Consider the following 16,657-nt stretch of genomic DNA (forward strand, 5'->3'; position numbering starts at 1 on the left):
AAAATAATGCTATATATACATTATACAATGCAAAATTCACTTTACTACCAACTGATAAATTTAAGCAGTCTTTAATAGCCATTCAGTGATTACAAGCACTTTGATTATCATTCTAGGGTTATCCCCTTTCACAAATGGAAAAATTTCTCAAGTTTGTCTCAACTAAATTTAGTGAAATGTGTATACAATGCTTATTACCGGTACCTCTAAACTTGGTTTAAGTTCAATTTTTAGCAGCTTCACTTTTACAGTTCTTGATTTATGTACCTTTATACATTATATGCTAGCGGAGGCATCATCACCATGACTGTATGACATTTACACTTTAATACTTTATGATGTATTAAAATGAGTAGTTGAATAATTACTGTTGCAAACTCCATTAAAAATTTGATTTGACATCATTTTTATACAACCGCAAAAGTTGAAAACTTTTTGGTTGTCCATTGGTATCACGTTGGCATCATCGTCTTCTTCCAAAGATATTCGGTTTTCGCACTCTAACTTCAGTAAAAGTAAAATGGAAATATATGAAATTTAGACAAAAGATTTATGACGATGAAAGGAAGGGTGGGATTGATTTGGGGTATTTTGGTCTCAACAGTTTAGGAATAAGGGGCCAAATTAGCATTGTTTTTGGTTTTTGCTCTATAACTTAAGTATTGGTAAACAGAAATCTATGATATTTTAACATAAGGTCTATGGCCACATAAGGAGGGATGGGATAGATTTTGGTAATTTTAGTTCCAACAGTGTAGGATTTAGGGGCCAAAAACAGGCCCCAAATAAGCATTTTTCTTGGTTTTTGAACAATAACTTTAGTATAAGTTAATAGAAATCTATAAAGGTTTATGACCACAAAAGGTAGGTTTGGATTAATTTTGGAGTTTTGGTCCCAAGGAATAAGGGGCCAAAATTAAACTTTGTTTGATTTCATAAAAAAAAATAATTACGGTATTGTGCTTCTTTGATATGCCAAATCTAACCATGTCCAAATTCTTAATTTTAGGTCCTGTTTTCTAATTGGTCTCAATAAAGTCCAAAGGGTCCAAAATTAAAATAAGCTTGATTTTATTAAAAATTGAATTCTTGGGGTTCTTTGATATGGTGAGTCTTAACATGTACTTAGATTTTGATAATGGGCCCAGTTTTCAAGTTGGTCCAAATCAGGGTCAAAAATTATTATACTAAGTATTGTGCAATAGCAAGAAATTTTCAATTGTGCAGTATTCTGCAATAGCAAGAAATGTTCAATTGCACAGTATTGTTCAATAGCAAGAAATGTTCAATTGCACAGTATTGCACAACAGCAAGAAATCTCCAATTGCACAGTATTGTGCAATAGCAAGAAATTTTTAATTGCACAGTATTGCACAATAGCAAGAAATATTCAATTGCACAGGATTGTCCCTTTTTCAAATTGGTCTACATTAAGATCCAAAGGGTCAAAAATTGAACTTTGTTTCATTTCAACAAAAATTGAATTCTTCGGATTCAAACGCATTGATCTCGGGAATTTCTTCACTGTCGTTCCCTCAAGAACTGCATTAAACAGTTTCTAATCATTATTCATTCGAAACCATTTTATTATACCAATGTCTCACACACAACATAATATAGTATACTGTTGTCTATCAGTCCATCATCCACACTTAAGACAACAACTAGAAAACACTTCCCCCTACTATCAAGAACATTTGTTGAAATGTTTATATCTATTGACATAAGCTCCACATCGATTTCATAAATTTTAGAATTTTCATTTCCATGTTATGAAGAGAGATTTTATCCTTAAAAAAGAGACAATTTTCCAATTTTGAACAATAACACAAAAATGCATCTATCACCTTTAATTAAAGTTTGGTGAATTGTTTACACTATTGACCTTAGGTCCCTTTTGATTGTAATAAATTTCAGATTTTACATTTCTGTGTTATGAATTTTTATATATGCTAAAAAAAGGAAGGGATTTTATAGTTTTTCGACACCTATAAGTGCAGGAGTTTCTGGCTACATTGAAAACGCATTGGAGGCCTTCAGCTGTTGTCTACTCTATGGTTGGGTTGTTGTCACTTTGACACTTTCCTCATTTCCCATCTCAATTATTCACAAAAACACTTCCACATCATTTTATAAAACTTGGGTGAATTGTCTATGTCTGTTAACTTCAGCTACATTCCAAAATTTAAAACAAGATTAACAACTACAGGTCCCCAAATAGCCTTCAACAATGACAAAAGCTCATACAGCACAGTCAGCTATAAAAGACCTTAAAATGACAAATATAAAACAAATGAAATGAGAAAACAAATAGACTAATAGTTGTACAAAACAAAATAGTTCAACCTTTAAGCAAGCTTAAAAGGAATCAAGACATATCATGCGCTTACAGTGCAGCTATTTATTAACAAACTCCATATTCAAACACTCAAACAACTAATCAACAGAGAGGGGTGGAAGTTGAAGCCCCCCTTTTATCAGTCAATGCATTTGAATGAAGACATGTACACATCAACTCAATTTGTTAATACACATTTCCAGTCTAGCTTTCAATACATTTGTAACGCCCTTTAACCCCACTGACAATTTGCGTCTGTGTCCATACTTGTATTTATAAAAAATACATGTATTTTAAATGAGTTGTCAACTGTATTCAGTATATTTTTTGTCAAATTTATTTTGTGCATGACGAGACTCCTAACATTTTCGAGTGGAATCATCATCCACAGAAAGAACTGAACTGATGCAAGAAGTGGATGATGAGATATATACTAGTGGAATCATGGTCAACATAAACTACTAACTTCACTGATCATGTGAATCATAGTATTAGGCCCTAAAAGGAAATGTGAGCTTTTCTCATCACTTGGCGTCCGTCGTCGTCGTCGTCTGTCGTCGTTAACAAATTTTCAAACATCTTATCCTCTGAAACTACTAAATGGATTTGGATGAAACTTAGCATGATTGTTCCTTAGATTATCCTGCATAAAGTTTGTGCTTCGATTTTTGTACCGTCAAAAACATGGCCGCCGTTACTTAAAATAGAACATAGGGGTCAAATGCAGTTTTTTGCTTATATCTCAAAAACGAAAGCATTTAGAGCAAATCTGACGGGGGTAAAAATGTTCATTAGGTCAAGATCTATCAGCCCTGAAGTTTTCAGATGAATCAAACAACCCATTGTTGGGTTGCTGCCACTTAATTGGTAATTTTAAGGAAATTTTGCAGTTTTTGGTCATTATCTTGAATATTATTATAAATAAAGATAAACTGTAAACAGCAAAAATGATCAGCAACGTAAGATCTACAAATAATTCAAATGACAAAAATTGTCAATTGACCCCTTAAGGGGTTATTGTCCTTTAATGACAATTTTTCACAATTTGTTCATCATTTTTGCTAACTTTAAAAAGTCTTCTCCTCTAAAACTACTGGGCCAAATTCAACCAAACTTCAACTGAATGATCAGTAGGGTGTATAAAATAAATTTGTGTTTTATTTTCTATTTCGTCAAAAAACATGGCCATCATGGCTAAAATAAAACACAGGGTAAAATGCAGTTTTTGGCTTATATCTCAAAAACTCCAGCATTTAGAGCAATTAAGACAAGATGTTAAAGTATTTATTAGATCAAGGTCTACATGTCCTGAAATTTTCAGCCGAATTGGGTAACTGGTTTTTCAGGTATAATGCCCCTAAATTGATGATTTTAAAGAATTTTTGCAGTTTTTAACCGGATTTTTGTGACAAAAATGTCGGTTATTGATTTGGGGATGCTCGGCGGGCGGCAGGGCGGGCGGTCGGTCGGTCGGGCGGGCGGGCGTCAATCAAATGTTGTCGGTGCATTAACTCATGAACCGTTCAACCAAAGCTTTTTAAATTTTAATATGTTGTTACTGACAACTAAATGAAGGTCAAGTTCAATAATGGCGATTTTGACGTTTACCGTTCAGGAGTTATGGTTCTTGAAAGATTGAAAAATGGCGTTTCCAGTCGTGTCCGTGCATTTACGCATGAACTGTTCTACCAAAGCTTCCCAAATTTTAATATGTTGTTACTGGTGACAAAATGGAGGTCAAGTTCAATAATGACGATTACTTCAAATTACGGTAGTTTTTATTTATTCATTCGGGTAAACAAGCATGGTTTCTTTTTAAAACAGTCAAACATATAGCAAGGATATGGGCCTAAGCTAGATCTTATATACATGAAATTATGAATTATATCGTTTGAAGGCATAGTTTTGATTAGAATACGGTCTCTCGATGTGAAAAGGGTGCTGTTCTTGTTTGTTTTTACAAAAAAATAAACACTACTTACATGATTTATCCTTAATATGATTGTATGACGAATTTTACAAACAAATATACAAAATTCGGATACTTCAATTTAATTTCCAGAACACAGATACACATTTAGTTAAATAATGAAATCTGCCATCATCTTCTTTCTAGTTGTGATTGTTTTATTCAGAAATAGCCATTCTGGGTGCAGTTTGATGCCAATTGCAAGTTATTTAAAATTCTTTATATACGCATGCATTGTCGAATATTCTTGTGAAAGTCAAATCTCTGGGCATTTAATATAATTTGACCGTCACGGAAAAACAATAGTTAAGATTCCAACCAAGCAATCAGTTATTGTGGAATATTTCGGAACTTTTATAGCAAACTTTGTGGTATGAATTGTGCTCATAGTTGAAGGCCGTAAGGTTACCTAATGTTTCTAACTTCTATGGCATTTAATCTCCGATAGTGCACTGTCTCATTTGAAATCATATAACATCTTCTTAATTTTACATAAACGCGTCTAAACATCAACCCAACAATGTTAGATCTGTAAATTTGCTATCGCAATTTTTTTTGTTCTTCCCTCGCCGGTATTCGAACCCCTGCTACTGAGATATCGTGACACCAAATCGCCTACACTGCAGCCGTCCCGCTAGACCACACGACCACCTGGGCTTCATAAAAATGATGCTTTTGGTGGCCGGGTGTTACCTTTCCACGTCAGTTTTAATCTAGCGTCGTACTACAGTATATGATATATAAGGCATGGAGATGTTATTTTTACAGATCAGCTAAATTATCTATAGTTAAGGATCCTACAAATTAATATAAGATACAGTCACAGAAAATAATTATATTTATAAGTACGTCTGAGCCAGTGACAACTCTATATATATATTCACTTTATAATACATGTTAATTCATTTTCTTTCTGATTATTTATTTTGATTTAACAGTCTGAGTTTTTTTTCCTCAAGGATATCTCTTCATACTTCCTGGATGCATTTATCAAGGTTATTGTATGCCAATAGGACAGAGCAGAACCTTTTACCAGCCTAAATGCGTACACTGCAGCTGTTCTTAAACAGTGCTGTCATGTTGTTCGTAAGACTTAGAGACTTTAAACATAAACTATTGCTTGCATGTCATGACCTTTTAAAAGGTAACAGGAGTCAAAAATTGTAGATGTTCCATTGCATGGATAAAAAAGTTGTGTTTCTTATAAAAAAAAATGTCTTTGCGATGAAGTCATTTACTAGTCCATTGAAAGTCCAGTTAAAGTTGCAAATAATCTCTTTGATTCATTAGTTAAACCTAGTATAGCTTTATATAATTCAGAAGTTACATTTTTAGACTCCTATATAACATATTTTAGGGCCAAAAAAAGAGTAAATAACACTGAAAAACAATTGGACCCTTTTATTTCATTGATTAAACACCTATAGAGAAGTTACATCTTCAGTTTTGTAAATTTACACTTGGTGTAAGGAAAACTTCATCAAATTTAGGTGCAAGAGCTGATCTGGGGAGACTTCCTCTGGAACTTAATATTAAATTTCAATCTATATTGTATCTTATTAGATTACATTCTTAGGAAATTAATCCTCTTTTAAAAGAATCCTTTATTTTGTCTCACAACTTAGACTCGGCAGGAATTTATTCTTGGTTCTCATATGTAAAACATATAGTAGAAGAAACTGGTATGGATTTGGACACTTTGAAAACATATTCCTCAAAAAAATAACTAAAAATAGAAGAGAACAAATAAAATTAAAATTGAAGCATTTTTATGAAAAACTAGTAAATGATAAACTATCAGATATAAAAGATAACAGCAAACTCACTATTTTTATAAACATGTAAAAATAAATAATACAGAAGAAAAATATTTAACTTGCTCAAAACTTGAATTCAGAAAATTGATAACAAAATTTAGATTAAGTGACCATAATATATTAATAGAAAAGGGAAGATACCTTAACATATCAAGAGAAGAAAGATTATGCAAAAACTGTAAACAAATTGAAGATGAAATTCATTTCTTTTTATAATGTAATAGAAACCATAATAATAGAACAGTTTATTTTGATTTTTTGATAAATGAGAATATCCACTTTATACACTCGACCCAATTTCACACATTCAGGTAAATAAGCTAGGATCCTTTTTAAAACAGTCTATTGAACTGAGGACAAGGGACTCTTAAAATATTTACTTTTATTGTGTATATTAATGATCTTGTTGTAATTTTTTATTTTCATTTTGTTATGTTGTGTCACATACTATAAGTATGTAGTTTTATGGCAATAAAGATTTGAATTGAAAAGATAAAAAGCAATAACATCAATCATCACTGTTTATAACTGATGGTTGATACTTGAAAGCTGAATCCATATACATAGTATCTCCTAATTCAAACCAATCTATAAACATTCAAAATAGCAACCGTATGACACATAAGGGTGGCTTTAAGCAACCAACCAATAGTAATGAGTACATCCCTTTCTGTATAGCAAGCTAAAAAAAAGCACCGACATGACAAATTTAAAACAATTCAAACGAAATACAACTTTAAAGGGTGTGCTTAATGCATAAGACAATAAAGTGAATATACGGGAAAAAATATAATATACAGCTACAAATGACAACCACTGAATTACAGGCTCCTGACTTGTGGCAGGCATCTTGTGACATAATGTGGCGGCGTTGAACATGTTTTCTGGCGCCTAACCATTTCCCTTACCAAAGACTGCACAATACAAGAACTAACTAAACAAAACATTAATCAATAAACGAAATATAAATATGACTAACTGCATCAAACAACAACCACTGTGTTACAGGCGTCTCTAACTTGTCAGAGAACTGTCAGAGAAAACATGATCTTGTGCAATGAAAACATATAAGTATATTATAGGTATATCTCGTAGGATATAGTCATTTTAATACATTTTGAAAGTTTGCTTTCCAGTTATTTATAATTTTGCTAGTCTATGTTACATCTGCAGAAGTCTTTTCAATTTCCTTCTTTTTATCTTATTCGTATGCTTTATATAACATTTATACGAAGTAAATGTTTATTAGTGTTTTAGGTGTGTTGGATAGAAAGTTTTGGGAATTATTTGTCTCAAGATTCCCTAAAGCACTAACTTATTTGCAATGTATAAAAAGAATACATGGCGGATAAACCAAAGAAAACAATTTCTGTATAAAGAAACCAACAAAATCATAACAAAAAAAAACGAAAAACTTGGAAAAAACAAACACATTCTAGAAAGCACTATTGTATACATAAAAAAAAACTAAGACTAAGCAATACGAATCTAGTTCTGGAAAGGTGTTCATATCCTGTTCAACAATACGGACGCCAATTTTATCAACCCGATATAAAAAAAAACCAACTAGAATTTGCAGACAGCTAATGTTCGTCGTCTTATTAAAGGATAGATATAGGAGTGGTGTGAGTGCCAATGAGACAACTCTCCATCCAAATAACAATTTAAAAAGTAAACCATTATAGGTTAAAGTACGGCCTTCAACACGGAGCCTTGGCTCACACCGAACAACAAGCTATAAAGGGCCCCTCTGTATAAAAAAAAGTAATAGAAATGTATACATCGTTACAGAATAGGCGCTAATATAGTAAGCTTGGGGCCAGAATGTAAAATTATTCAAGTTGGTTGTACTCAGCTAGCAGTTTTGAAGTCGCATAGCTACTTAGCATGTTCTTCTGCAGCTGCAGTCGGCAAGTAAACCTGTTGTGCACTGATTCGTTATTATAGAAGTCATGTTGTGGAGTCTAGAATTGAAGCCATGTTCGTGATCATATATGACAATTTTGACATGCATGAAGTGTTATATTATATATGATTAATATTAATTTAAAATCAAAATCAAGCAAATGCTAAGTTACATTGGCTAGTGTGTTATTTATGTTCATTTTTCATCCGTGGAGCGTTTCTTCTACATAAGACTCATCAGTGACGCTCAGACCAAAATAGTTATAACGTCAAACAAGCACAAAGTTGAAGAGCATTGTGAGGACCCCAAATTCCAAAAAGTTGTGCCTAATACGGCTAGTAAGGTAATCTTTTCCTGGGATAAGAAATGTCATATTCCTGACTTGTTACATGCATCGAAATTCAGAAGAATCCGGAATAAAGTCCAATTACATACACTTTGTCTAAGTGTAGATCGAAATAATGCAGGAAAGAAATATATAATAGTGGTACAAAACTATTGTAAAAATTTTCATAAGTTACATCAGTTACAGAGATGGAATCAGAGAAAATAATAAAAGAGAGCAGACAACAAGACCAAAGAATTATACGGACTCTACAAAATCGGCAACAGTAGTATATCTCTATTAAAACTTCATCAATCAATTGAAAGAAAACAAATCCACTACCTTAAACCGAGGGAAACACATCAACTCTGAGAGGAAAACAACAAAACTACAGAAACGCTGAAGTGCAACAAATATTAAATGACAATGCACCATTCATATTAACGAACTATTAGATATCAACTGACATATTCATGACTTGGTACAGGACCATTTGAGAACACTAAGGTTGGGGTAGAACCTTGGTTTGTGGCTAGCCAAACCTCGCTCTGTATGGCAATGACAACATAACATGACGGAATACAGTAAAAATAAATACAACAACACTAAGGACAGAAAAACAAACACAAATCGGCCAGTAGGGGTGATAAATAAGAACCCATTAGAAAAACGTCTGTCTGGTGAAATACCCAATATCCTCCAAACCCAACAAATATATTGTCGATCAAAAAGCCCAGCAATTTGATAATAACATCTTCCGTATATTTTCTGTTTACACCAGACAGGCACTTAAGAATATAACGGGATTAAACATGTTCTTTTATTGACTTAACTGTCTCCCTACCTAAAAAGGTGATGCAACAGCACAAAATAAGAACAAACTACAGGCATGTTGGAAAAGACGTGATGGCTGATCAGATGGGTACAAAAAATAACAAAAACAAAGAACAGAAAACAAAGAACACACTGCATCGACCTATAAGTACTCTCAACTGCTGAAATTAAATACAAAACCAAAATTTCAACGAGCATGAATAAAAACGTTTTCCCAGACTTAAATCCAATCAATACATCTTCGACGGTTTTAGTGGGAATAAAACTCATAAAGCGGGTTGCGCAAAGTGTGACTTTGTGCAAAATCAAGGTTTTTAAGCAATTAATTTATAACATCTACCAGCAATGGCATCTACCTAGCTGTTGCATATAAACACATCATAGATACCGGGATTATAGTTATATAAGCCATGCGAGCGTATTGTCTACAGAAGACTCATCAATGACACTCGAATTAAAATGTTAATATAAATAACTACCGCTCACCAAACAGTTTCAAGAATAACACATAGGTAGAATCATAAATGGTCATAAACGGATAGTATATTAAATAAATTCATTGTTCAAATATCTCAATACAATGTTTAATACCTACAAGGGTAAGTTTCTTCAAAGGATCCGTACGTTTAGATTGATCGTTTCTGAATTAACGAGCTCTATTAACTGTATCAACATAAAAGTTAGGGTGTGATAATCCGTTTTTCTATATCGGACCAAAACCATGAAAACAGGTTTATTGTGATGATGTTGCTATGAATTATGAATCTCAAAATCTAATTTTCAAATATATTTCGTAGTACATGATATCAAACTTACTTAAAAGACGTTAAGTAATAATACTGTAATTTTAGTTTCTAATAAAGGAAAAGAAAAGAATAAGGGGCACACAGAACTGAACGGAATCAAGTGTTTTCTATATCGACTCAGTTCCAATAAAGTCGTTGCTATTGGCAATTATGCGATCAGGAATTTTATAAAAACAAACATATTGGGTAGCTCTAAAATAGAAAAATAATATAATAGGGTTGATTTTTTAATGAAAACTGTATACTGCTTTAGTGAAACTATACATGTATCTGTGTATTTCATATTAATGATAGCATGTCACGCGAATATTACGCCATCAAATTTCCGATTTCCAAAGGGTAAGATGCGATATCAATATCGTTTTAATGTTTTTGAAACAGATGGATTATTTGTTTTTTACAAAAAAAAAACACTGCTATCATTTATGTGTTATGACGAATTGTACAAACAAATATACAAAATTCGGATACTTCTATACACCAAAACATATTCCAGAACACAGATAAACATTTAGTTCAACAATGAAATCTAACATCATGTTCTTCCTAATTGTGATTATTTCCTTCAGAGAAAGCCATTCTTGGTGCAGCGTGATACCAGTTGCAAGTAATTTCTTTATATACGCATGCATTGTCGAATATTTTCACAAAAATCGAATCTCTCAAGGCTCCCTCCACCTTTAAAATGTGACCGCCACAAAATAGCACAATAGTGCTGAAAGTGGCGTTAAAACCAATCAAGCAATGAATCACTGTGGACTTTTTACTGAGACAAGCGTAACACAGCTAACCTCATCTCTTTTATACTCAAATAATGCATTACTAAATCCAGTAATAGAAATATAGATAGAAAATCTTTTATTAAACAATCATTGAACCTTGCGGATTTTACATTTCATACAATGATTAAAAAGTCCTTGTAAGACAATATATATATTATATAAACTGTTAAATATGTCACCGATTGATAATAAAAATTTAACTGCTGGTAAATTACAAGTTCAAATCATAGCTTACCAACTACTTTGTGTGTGTGTGTGTGTGTTGGATGTTGTTAGTTAAATTCTATTTTTTTAAGGTTTAATTTCATAACATGAAAGAATCTTTCTTTTTTTAGAAGTTGTTAATATGGTAAAAGAAACAATCTCTGTAATAGAGTGTTTGTCTAACTATAACATTGATTGCACGTAACTATATGATAGTTTAATCAGCCCAACAGTGTTGGATATATAAATTTGCTTTCGCAATTTTTTGGTCTTCTCGCCGGAATTCGAACTGATCTTACTCAGATATCGTGACACCAAATCACGTTGCACTGTATCCTACACGCTAGACCACTCGGCCACCTAGGCTGCACATAAATAAAGCTTTCGGTGATACCTTTCCTCGTCGTATTACAGTACATGATATATTAGGCATGAAGTTGGAATTGTAACATCCCTAAAAAAATAAAGCAATTTATATTGGTATATTCACAAATTCATTTTAGGGATGAGTAAGATAAAGAAATAGAAACAGAGACTGTAGCAATAAGTTAAAGTTTTAAAATTATTCTAGTTCATATCGCACATTCTTACTTTTATTTGAAGCATATATTTGCACTGTCTGTTGTTATTAGCCATATAAAAAAAAAGGGAAAATCACAAAAATACTGAACTCAGAGGAAAATCAATTTGGAAAGTCCATAATCACATGGCAAAATCAAAAAACAAAACGCATCAAAAACGAATGGACAAGAAGTGTCATATTCCTGACTTGGTACAGGCATTTTCAAATGTAGAAAATGGTGGATTAAACCTGGTTCTATAGCGCTAACCCTCTCACTTTAATAACAGTCTCATCAAATTCCGCTACATTTACACGATGCGTTAAATAAACAGTCACAATTAATAAAATAGTCAAAATATGGGTTCATCAGTCATCATCGTATAACAATTTTAAAAGGAACAATTTAACAGGACACAAAAACATCTACTATCTACGAACACATGGATTGATTTGAGTGTCTGACGTCAGAAAAATTATATACGTCACATAAATTTGTCGTTCAATGTGCATACATGATACAATAGTTATCATTAGTACCAGGATTATAAACAATTTTAAAATTTACATAGGCAATGAACGCATACAGGGTTAAAAAATCAAAATAATGTAAGAATAAATTACAGAAATAGACCGAGATTCAAACTAGTCCAAATACATAGAATTTATGAGAATCCAAAACTTTTAAAAGGGAACAATTTAACAGGACACAAAAACATCTATCTACGAACACATGGATTGATTTGAGTGTCTGACGTCAGAAAAATTATATACGTCACATAAATTTGTCGTTCAATGTGCATACAAACAATTTTAAAATTTACATAGGCAATGTACGCATACAGGGTTAAAAAATCAAAAGTATGTAAGAATAAATTACAGAAATAGACCGAGATTCAAACTAGTCCAAAATTTATACATAGAATTTATGAGAATCCAAAACTTTTAAAAGAAACAATTTAACAGGACACAAAAACATCTACTATCTACGAACAAATGGATTGATTTGAGTGTCTGACGTCAGAAAAATTATAAAAGTCACATGAATTTGTCGTTCAATGTGCATACAAACAATTTTAAAATTTTCATAGGCAATATACGCATACAGGGTTAAAAAATCAAAAGGATGTAAGAATAAATTACAGAAATAGACCGAGATTCAAACTAGTCCAAAAGTTATACATAGAATTTATGAGAATCCAAAAATTGTTAATTCCACTACGCCATTGATTGATTTTGACGTGTGTGGTCAACGTATATAGTAATTCATAATAGAAATATATCATAATGACATATTCTAGACAAATATCATACTGACGGGATCTTTTAAAGTACAGAGTCACGTTATAAGTACAAAAGAAATACAAAGAGTCACATATACAAAACAAATCACCAAAAAATGAAAGCCAATACAAACACATTGACGAGATGTATAAGTACCGAGCCACGTCAAACGGATATCACATAAAACCATTCAACAGTAAAAGTAATCTTAATAATAGAACAAAAACAAATAAAAGAACAATAAAACATGTTGTTAAGATTATACACAACATCAGTACGCAGAATCTATACATCTATATATCAAGACCATCGTGTATAACTTATGTTATGCTTAGGAAGACGGATTTATAAAAGTTTTTCCAACCTTGTTTCCGAATCCCATATGTGAACTTTATGTAAAATCGTTATATTTATCTTGTAATTTTTCATAAATAAATACTGTTTAAACTAACCTATGTCTTGTTTAACATTTTTTTAAGAACTTGGAAGTCATATATCATCTTCTAAATTTTACATAAACACATACTTCGAAATACGTGTAAATCTATTTGGTTTCCGATTATTTATTTTTCATTAACAGTCCGAGTTTTTTTGCCAAGGACATCCCCTCACACGTGATGGATGCATTTATCAAGGTTGTTTAATACCAATAGGACGGAGCAGAAACTTTTACCAGCCTAAATGCTTACACTGCAGCTGTTCTTACACAACGCTGTCATGTTGTTCGTAAGTCTTTAGACTTAGAGACTTTAAACAGAAACTATTTTTTGCATATAATGACATACGAGTATTTTCACCCCTTCTATTTTTTTAAAAGAGTATCAAGAGTCAAAAATTAATATACAGCAAAAATGACAACCACTGAATTACAGACACTTCGTGACATAATGGGACGGGGTTGAACATATGTTGAGGCGCCTTACGCCTTCCTTTATCTAAGATAGTACAATACAAGAATATATTGGTTTTTTTTTTAAATTGTTATTTGGATGGAGAGTTGTCTCATTGGCACGCACACCACATCTTCCTATATCTATATATTATAGATATGTTTACGGGCCAGCTGAAGGACACCTACGGGTGCGGGAGTTTCTCGCTGCATTAAAGACATATTTGGCTTCTGATGTTACGAATACGATCCGACTTTTGGAAGGGTTCTCAGTTTCTGCTCAACAATACGGACGCCAATCCTATTAAACCGATCATTATTTATTTCTTAAAACGACTAGAAATTGAACACAGCCTATGCTCATCGTCTAATTATTTAAAGGATAGGCCTTTATAAAAAGTCATAGAAATTTATATATCGTTACAGAATAGGCGCTATAGTAAGAGGCTTGGGGCCAGAATGTAAAATTGTTCAGGATGGCTGTACTCAACTTGCAGTTTTGAAGTCGGATAGCAACATAGCATGTTCTTCTGGATTTGCAGTTGGCAGGTGACCTGTTGGAATTCGTTATCATAGAAGTGTTTTTGATTTTAGAATGAGAGCCATGACGTTCGTGACCATATGACAATTTTGACTTTAATCAAATGCAATATGATTAAAAATAAATAAGAAATTGTACTGTTTTTCGTGGAATCTAATATGTATATAAAAAAAAGAGTTGGTATAATTGCCAATGAGACTCTCCACAAGAGACCAAATGACACGGAAATTAACAACTATAGGTCATCATACAGCCTTCAACAATGAGCAAATTCCATAACGCATAGTTAGCTATAAAAGGTCCTAAATGACAATGTATAACTATTCAAACAAGGAAACTAACGGCCTTAATTCATGTAAAAAAAAATAGAACGAAAAACAAATATGTGACACATAAACAAACGACAACCACTGAATTACAGGCTCTGGACTTGAGACAGGCACGTACATAAATAATGTAGCGGGATTCCAACCCTCCTCTTAACCTGGGACAGTGGTGTAACAATACAACATAAGAACGAACTGTAAAAATCAATTGAAAAAGTGTTAACTCATCAGATGAATACACATACAAATACTACAGAGAGAGGAAGTGGGCCGGTACTTGTGTATTCCACCAACAAAAAGACACTTAGCACAGATCTGAAATTACTTGCAGTGACTGATAGCTAGTTCAAATCTATTAATCAAGAAATAATTGATGCAAGCTATACTTTATTGTAGTTTTAACATGGGTAGGCATTACATTCGTGATTATTTTTGCCCGAGCGATAGCGAATATAATGCCTATCCATGTTAAAACTACAAAAAAGTGCAGCTTGCATCAATCATTTCGATTCTGATTAGGAAAATTTATGGTAATTTCTATGTCCGATGTGAATAAGGATCTATAAGGGTAAAGCGATTGTGAAGGCTCTTCCATGAACATCCCTTTTCGTTTGTAAAGAAGCAAACGGCTGGCATTTTCATTTTTCAGAGGGAGGAGGTTTTGAACAGCCAGCATGAACGGTTATCGTATCGAGGTCAAATATGTCAATTTGGAATGTAACACATTTCAGTATAATAAATTAATTAGTAACAACATGGCATCATTTAAGAGTTTGGAAGTGTTTTAAGTTAATGACATATATCAAATGCATGCCAATTTGATAAAATTCATTATTCTGCAGTAGTCAATATACGCATGTGCAAAAAAATATTGGATTTAGAGCATGGGTTTATTCATAAAGCGAAATAAGCACGTCATATTAGATAACTTATAAAAAAAATCATGCATCTCAGAATAAACTATCAATCAGTACACATTCAAAATCCAATGAATTTAGTGTAAAGACGTCATCTAAAGTTAGGAAAAAACACGACCCTGTGCAGTGCCAAAATACAGATATCGACAGATTGTAGATCAATGAGTGTGCATATGTATATAACAATACGGTATACCACTGTTGCCTTTATTGTTCGGCCTCAAAACTGTGGTTACACTGAGTAACACCAAAAATTAGAATTTATAAATGCTGGGTTACATTGGTATCATTCATACATAAATTCATGTTTGTTTTTTGTAATCAACCGTGACATCCCATATTCATTATGATTTCATTGTGGACGAGGGGAAGGTAACTAACAAGGTTTAAGGAGTTCATAAATCGAGTTTTTGGACTATAAATGATAGCACGAAATGGAACTGCAGCCAAAAATTATTGCTGCACACACCGACCTCATCATCATGTGTTACCCCACTATATATATATGGTAGGATTGAGTCCTAAAACAATATTACATGCAACATTATTGATGTATGTCAAATTCTAACAGACTAAAGTCTAGTGATTGATGTTGCTTTGCGCCGTCTGTTATATTTTTTCTAGTATGAACCAGGACGTATCGTTTCTCTTTAAGATTGTTTTAGATTTCATCTTCTTCAGGCATTTGGGTCCTATGTAAAATTTTTGGGGGGGAATAATATATAATCAATAGTACATTTAGTGTGCCAAATTCTTCAACTATCAATGCCGATTGAGTGGTTTCTACAACTCAACATTCCAATTCACATTTTGAGGGGAAAAAACGATTTGTTAAGGTCAATGTGTGTATAACGCAAATACATTCTTGGTTTAGAATATAAAAATAAAGATGTGGTATGATTGCTAAAACAAGTATTTGCACTGCCTAAAATTCATCCCGAAGATCGATTTTTGTAGATTTCATCTTAGGACGAAATTGGCAGATGCAAAAGTTTACTGGCTTTGTTTTGGAAACATATATAACCCCTGAAATAAAATATCAACTATCATTTTGAGCTGCTATACCAACTAAAAATTCAAGAGAACAATTTAGTTCATATTTTTACTCCAGTGTATAGTCATGATGGTGATTTATTAGGTTTTATTAACATGACTGTGTT

At 32.6% G+C, this 16,657-nt stretch overlaps 1 long non-coding RNA gene across 1 annotated transcript; it reads left to right on the plus strand.

Annotated features, from left to right (window-relative positions):
• The first annotated feature begins 5,295 nt into the window (after positions 1 to 5,295).
• LOC134714087 (uncharacterized) lies at positions 5,296 to 14,396 on the plus strand. Its single transcript, XR_010106486.1, has 2 exons — positions 5,296 to 5,393; positions 14,140 to 14,396. It is a non-coding gene; the product is annotated as an uncharacterized LOC134714087 (long non-coding RNA).
• Positions 14,397 to 16,657: the final 2,261 nt, after the last annotated feature.

The sequence above is a fragment of the Mytilus trossulus genome, chromosome 4 (assembly GCF_036588685.1).
Source record: "Mytilus trossulus isolate FHL-02 chromosome 4, PNRI_Mtr1.1.1.hap1, whole genome shotgun sequence".
Lineage (NCBI taxonomy): Eukaryota > Metazoa > Mollusca > Bivalvia > Mytilida > Mytilidae > Mytilus > Mytilus trossulus.